Here is a 7,440-nt window from a genome sequence, read left to right as displayed (position 1 = left end):
TGCACACTAATGAATCGCGTGTTCGAGCTGCACTGACTGATCTGTGCCACTAGATGGAGACATGACGATGATTCACCTCCAACTGCATTAAATGGTTTACTTCCTATTTTTATAGTTTTCCTAGGAATCTATGAATTCTTGAATCAAGAAACATTTAAACATTAACTTCAGTCAGGGGTGGTTCTAGGGTGAGTGGAGATCCGGGGCTTATCCCAGAAAAATCAATGTATGTGACTTTTTATTTTAATAAATCAGAAAGATTTACTTTGTTTAAAATATACAAAAACTACAATTTTTTTAAAAAATTTTATTTAAAGTATTGAGGAAAATACAGTTGCTTTTTGCAAACAAAAATTAAGAATTGCAAAACAAATGAAACAGCGCGAAAGCAAAGATTTTGCAATAAATATTTTCCATGGTCATATCTATTAATTTATTTGCAACGCTGCTTTTATTTTGCGTGTCAGTCTAGTTTGAGCTTGCCATACCATTTTTCCTTTGCGCTTCACTTTTCTGCACATCACTCTGTGTGGGACTGTTTTGACGTGGGTGCGGAGTCAAGGGACGGGGGCGTTTTTTTTTTTTTTTTTAATTGCAAAAAGGGTACAATTCACAGGTGATTAGCCATAATATACATAAACATAGAGATAAACAAAAAAATAAAATAAATTAAAGTAGCCAGGGGAAGCTCACAGGTCATTACAAAGTGAGGGAGGACCATATGCTGATAGTTTTAACAGCCTTTTTGTTGTTTGAGCCAGAAATCAGATTAAAATAAGGGACGGGGGCGTGTACAACATGCCTCCATGGAAGTGACGTCATCGGCCCGAGACGCAGCTCACTGATCCAGGTCCTGTCATGATGAGCAGAGACTTTCGAGTGGATAGTTTATTTTTATTCAGTAGCATTAAAACACTCATGTTTTCGTTTTATTTACTTTATTAACAAATGTATGTGTATTAGCAGCGTTTGCTCAAGTTAAAGAAGTTGTTAACATGAACATCTGCTGTTTATTTCTCTCTATGTGCACACTTTTATAGCATTATGTGTATTGGGATCGCGAATCATTTGAATAAGTTCGGGAGTTGGGAGCGGGATCGCGAATCATTTGAGTCAGTTCGGGAGTTCGTAGCGGGATCGCGAATCATTTGAGTCAGTTTGGGAGTTCGTAGCGGGTTCGCGAATCATTTGAGTCAATTTGGGGATTGCGAATCATTTGAGTTAGTTCGGGAGTTCGTAGCGGGATCGCGAATCATTTGAGTCAATTTGGGGATTGCGAATCATTTGAGTCAGTTCGGGGAGTTAGTAGCGGGATCGCGAATCATTTAAGTCATTTGGGGATTGCGAATCATTTGAGTCAGTTCGGGAGTTAGTAGCGGGATCGCGAATCATTTGAGTCAGTTCGGGAGTTCGTAGCGGGATTGCGAAATCATTGAGTCAATTTGGGGATTGCGAATCATTTGAGTTAGTTCGGGAGTTAGTAGCGGGATCGCGAATCATTTGAGTCAATTTGGGGATCGCGAATCATTTGAGTCAGTTCGGGAGTTCGTAGCGGGATCGCGAATCATTTGAGTCAGTTTAGGAGTTCGGAGCGGGATCGCGAATCATTTGAGTCAATTTGGGGATCGCGAATCATTTGAGTCAATTTGGGGATCGCGAATCATTTGAATAAGTTCGGGAGTTCATAGCGGGATCGCGAATCATTTGAGTCAGTTTGGGGATCGCGAATCATTTGAATAAGTTCGGGAGTTCGTAGCGGGATCGCGAATCATTTGAGTCAGTTTGGGGTTCGCGAATCATAGCTGTATATGGATAGGCATTTTTAACTAATTTAGTAGCTAGTTATAATTACGTTTTCCACGCATGTTTAGGTGTGATATGTGAGCTTGTATTTTATGTTTTAATGATGTGCCTTTTAACAGTATCAAGTTTATTAAAAAACTAAACAAATCGAGCCTAAAAAGTGCATGCATCTAGGCTAATGTTACATTACATGATGAAGTCATACTAGTGCGTGTGTGCATTTTGAGTGTGTTCTTTCACTGCATTTTTCGGTGTATTCAAATGCTTTTATGAATGCATGTGAATGATCACAAAATTCAAGATATGAACCCTTTGTGCCAAAAAGGTTCTTTCTTGTCATTATAGAACCCTTTTAGCATAAAAGGTTCTTTGGAGTTGAGTAAAGAACCCTATGGTTCTATATAGAACCCCAATGATCCCTTTCTTCTAAGAGTTTGTTGTCATTCAGTTAGTTATAACGTCTTGTACAAATATCTGTCAATATCGTTTATTTTCTGACCTCATTGCCAGATCTTGTTTTAAGCATAAACTGACTTCATTTTAACACATTCATTCAGATACTCAGTGCATCTGAAGTGCATCTTGATTTAAGAATGCTTTGATATTTTTCTGACAAAAATAATTTTTATTTTGCAGTCATTGATCATAACTGATGAACTTTAACGACACCGACACAGTGGAACTGATCTGATCTGAATAATGACTCTACTGTCTTCTGTAGAGCTGCTTTAGACAGTGGATGAATAATTGATGAATTGTTCACTTTATTGCTGTGAAGCTGCTTTCAAACAAGCGTTGTAGGAATGAATCTGACTTGACTGTCCTTACATTAATATATGACGGCCTGTACAGTCTGATTATTTAAGATGCTTGACTTCAGAGTAAACTCTCTAATGTTTTGTTGGCTTGTCTCTGCATGTTCGTTGATGTCTCACCTTCATCCAGGTGTGTGTGTGCGGATGTGATCCGCTCTCGTCTGTTCCTGTCATCCTGAGAAATCAACACATCTGATCAGTGACACGCACACAGACACACACACACACACACACACACACACACACACACACACACACACACACACACACACGCAGGACGTGTTCATCACTCACCATCACTAACGGAGGCGCGTCATCACGGACACAAACTCCTGCCAGCACACAACATAAAGCTTCTGTCACTGTAATCATATGTGTCATATGTAATCATTGTTAATGTCACTGTAATGTTATGCAGTGCTGAAGAAGGAGCTCATGTCATGTGTACATCATTATTAAACAGATAGAGGAGTTGTGATTGCTCATTATTAACCCTGGTCCTAGATCCTCTCCAGCACTGCACACTGTATCTGAAGAGCTCTATGAAATCTGTTAGATTGTTTCCCAAATTCCTTTTTTTTTTACGTTTAATTTTTTCTGCACTCCTTTTTAATGGTTAAAATACATCTGAACAATCAAAAGTAATTGGGGTTCTCTCAAGAGCTGAAGTGGGACAATCACATCGACTGCTCTGTTAAAAAGTCCCATGTTTTCAAGAACTGTTTCCATCCAGACGAGATGTGATCCCTCACACCCAAACCATCTGCTTCTCGAGCGTTTGCCGTCTAGCACCGAACACAGAACAGACCTCTGGATAAGCATGTGTAATTCAGTACAATCATAACACCTATCCGATTTAACAGCTCTTTATCAAAGGTTGAACTAAATGACATGTTTAGGATGACACTGAGTTTTTCACACTTGTTCTTCAAGCAGATGCATCTGTCTAGTCTCAGTATAGAGATGCCAGAGAGTGTATTTCCTCTGTTAGATGATAAAGGGCTGTATCTCTGCTGTATCTCTGCTGTTATCTCTCTATTACACGCATGCGCAGACGTCCAGGGGTCTTGAGATAAGCAGGGCGTTGAGGGGTTCACAAGAGTTCAGTCTGGATCGAGGAAAATCCCTTTGTCTGCCAAACGAATTCCTCCTTGTTGTTCCCCTTTACATTCCTTCATGATGTAATGTATAATTCTTATTGGATAAAACCGTGCACCTCCCCTTCTAATGCATCTCTATAGTCTACTGATGTAACAATAAACTGAAGAGAGACTCGACTCGAGACCCATGCATTCACGACTGGATTCTGACAGGGACAAAATATAAAGAGTTATTTTTCTAGTTTATTGCAAATGATCTGAGACTCAGTGGCCCCGAAATCTGACAATACAGTTCATATTCTCCTGTGAACTTCTGCTTTGTGTGGTTTCGGCTGACATCGCTGGCAGACGGATTTATTCAGCTCTAACGATCAAAACAGATATTAAGCGCTTGATTTAGCATCTGTCATGCGTGAATGATGCTCAGAAGTGCACATGTCCACGCTGCTAATTTTAGTGTAATGTTTTCTGGTTTCCTGTCACCTCCTGCTGTTTCCTGTTAGTCAGATCCACAGCTAAGAATCATTGTCACACTGATCTCAGAACAGCTGCAACAACACTCAAGTACATCAATTCACTCTATATGTCACGAATTTAGACTTGACATTAAAAAATCAATGCTGAAAAGTTTCTTTTCTATATCATCTGGCACTGAAACGATCTCTCCACGTGCATGTTCAAAAGTCCAATCAATCAAAAAAACTGCAAAAAATAAATACCTCTCCAACCTTGGCCAACTGAAAAATGTAGATGTGATCAGTGGATAGAAAAAGCTGATTTGGAGAGGTCTGATTGTTTTACAGAGTGGTTATGTGAACACTAAACTCAGGAGTATGTTGTGTTTGCTAACGTTATAGGAATGTTACTTTTAAACGTTCTTTAAATCATCGCAGATAAATGTTCTGCTAAAACGTTTCAGAAGAAAGTTCCATGAACGATGCATAAATAAAGTCTTTGAGTCATGTGTCCTTGTTCACGTTAGACTCAAATGTTTGAGTTGAATTATTTCTAGTGAACTGCTGAACTGAGTCTGGTTTAGTGGTTTTGCTCACAGGCCCAGATCAGAACTGATCTACAGCGGTTCTTATTTCAGTCTGACTGTGATCAGAACATGTTCTTCATCTGATCCTCATCTGTGTTCATCTCCTGGAGTGTTTCTGCTCGAGAGCGTCGTCGGCATCATTCTGGAGCGTTATATCTGAAACTAATGATAATCTCCTGCAGGGAGTTTGACGAGTGTTTCCACTCGGGATCCAGAAGTAATTCAGACACGCTCGTGACACTCTTCAAAACAAAACTTCCAGCAGGGGTTGATGTTATCAGACCATCTATATTTCCCCAAATGACCTTTCAGTGAGCAGCTCTTAAAAGAACAGTTTCTCTAAGTGTGAAACGTTTGATCAGTGCAAAGGGGATCTTCATGAAGCATAAAGGGTAATGCAGATCTTTATCTTTAAAGTGAATGGAGGAGAAGCGTCCTTCACATCGTAGGAGCTGCTCACTGACAGGTGCTTCGGCTTCTTCTGTGGCATCGCTGTGAAAGCCCCGTCTGAACGCTTGGGTTAAGAGAGCGTGGAGCTGTAGGTACAGTACAGAGGATCGTTTCCGCTCGTATAACACTTCATATAGATCTCAGCAGTCATCAGACGAGGCTTCAGTGCTGGTTTACAGTGATACAGACAGACCAAACACAACAAAACCGGAACAGATCCTGTTCTGTGGAACTGAAATCATTTACAGTAGCGTCTCGTCAGACGCAACATCAGCAAAATAGGAATTAATTACTGTTACATGTATGCATTTGTCAGGAATTATTCATCAAACTGACAGAATCATGAATGATTTCTGTGAGCAAATGATTATGAAGGATCATTGAACATATTCTAAATGTTCATATACGTTAACATTCCTGTAGCTTCATAAAGCATGTGTTTCTGTCTCAAAGTGTCCTGATCTGATCTCACTGCTGTGACTGTGATTCGGCTGAAGAGTGTGAGGATCTGAGTCTGACCACTAAACGATCACTAGATCTCACACGGAGCAGAATGTGATGCAGAGAGTCTGAAGAACTGAAATCATCTTACCTTCATCTCCAGAAGAGCAGGACAGGTTCACTGAGCTCCAGCGGCGCGCGTGTGTGTGTGTGTGTGTGTGTGATTGACAGTTATTTTGTGGTGACGCCCCTCAGAGAGCTCACAACTCACTTCCTGTTTGAGATTAACATCAGCCTCGTCTGATCATCACACACACACACACACACACACACACACACACACACACAAACTCTCTCTTCTCTCTATATGAGGAGCCACAGGATGTGATCACTTCCTACTGATCTATTTCTTGAAACACACAGACTCCTCACTCTCTCACTCTGTTTCTTGAAACACACACACACACACACACTCTCTCTCTCTCTCTCACACACACACACACTCTCTCTCTCTCTCTCACACACACACACACACACACACACACACACATTCTTTCTCTCACACACACTTGCTAAAATGGTTCTCATCATTGCTTCTATAATTACACGGTGTGTGTGTGTGTGTGTGGTGTAAAGGTTGGTTGTGGTTCTGCTGGTGAATGATGTGAAACAAATGAACCTGAACAATCGCACATCGTTTAAGTTCAGAGTTTAATCGGAGTGTGTTTGAGCTCCTGGGACACTTTCTGTCACCGAGAGAGAGTGTGTGTGTGTGTGTGTGTGTGTGTGAACAGATAGAGTTATCATGTAACAGACACACACAGTGAATGACAGTGTAGGATACACACGTATGTTTCCATGGTGACGTAAATGAACACATAACATCTCATAACAATCACAACACGCTTCTGTGTCTCTTGTCTTTATTAAATTCAGTAAATTCCTCTGTTTTCTAAATGTGACCTCGTAATGTTAAACATCAAAACTGAATCTAACAGTGAGATCACAGACAGAAATCATTATCAGTGTTGAACACAGCTGTGCTGATCAATCTTTGTTTGGAAAATGTGATACATTTTATTTTTCGGGATTCACAGATGAATAGAAAGTAAAAAAGAAAAAAACAGCAATTATTTGAAATAGAAATCTTTTGTAACATTAGAAATGTCTTTACTGTCACTTTTGATCAATTTAATGTGTCCTTGATGAATAAAAGTTAAATGTGTTCAACATTGATAATAATCAGAAATGTTTCTTGAGCAGTAAATCATCATATTATCATGATTTCTGAAGATCATGTGACACTGAAGACTGGAGGAATGATGCTGAAAATACAGCGGAGCATCACAGAAATACATTACACTTTAACACAGATTCACACAGAAAACAGATGATTTACGTTCTAATAATAGCAGATGATTCAAGATTCAAGATTTTTATTCATCAGTCAGGTCCGCTCCATGGACAGTGCGATTATTAAAGAAAACAACACAGATGAAAATATACATAAATATATCTAATGTAAGAATTAAATAGAAGTAAACAATATAAATATAAGAATAAAAAAATATATATGTATATTGTAGAATTAAATATAGAACGCAAAATAATGTGCATGAAAGTAAACTGTTGTCTAAATTATTAAGATACACAGGGATGTACAAGAAGCAAATGTGCAAACAGGTCGACACTGTCAGTGTGAGGCAGTGAATGATGAATATCTTACTGATGAAGTGAATATTAAGTGGAGGCTGATGTTAAGAGGCTGGTTTAGAGTTTAGGATCCTGA

The 7,440-nt window shown here is 39.4% G+C and overlaps 1 long non-coding RNA gene across 2 annotated transcripts in view; it reads right to left on the bottom strand.

The window, feature by feature from the left end:
• The window catches only part of LOC113084144 (uncharacterized), a 6,964-nt gene extending 954 nt beyond the window's left edge, over window positions 1-6,010 (bottom strand). The window contains exons 1-3 of one of the 2 annotated variants that reach the window (XR_003283560.1): window positions 5,803-6,010; window positions 2,913-2,950; window positions 2,739-2,793 (exon numbers count right to left, since the gene is read on the bottom strand). This is a non-coding gene — a long non-coding RNA (uncharacterized LOC113084144). Of the gene's footprint in view, window positions 1-2,738; window positions 2,794-2,912; window positions 2,981-5,802 lie in introns of both variants that reach the window. The other variant, XR_003283559.1, reaches the window with a different exon arrangement.
• Window positions 6,011-7,440: the final 1,430 nt, after the last annotated feature.

This window comes from Carassius auratus, unplaced genomic scaffold (assembly GCF_003368295.1).
Source record: "Carassius auratus strain Wakin unplaced genomic scaffold, ASM336829v1 scaf_tig00039774, whole genome shotgun sequence".
In the NCBI taxonomy this organism is placed as follows: domain Eukaryota; kingdom Metazoa; phylum Chordata; class Actinopteri; order Cypriniformes; family Cyprinidae; genus Carassius; species Carassius auratus.
This window is presented reverse-complemented; position numbering and strand designations above follow the sequence as displayed.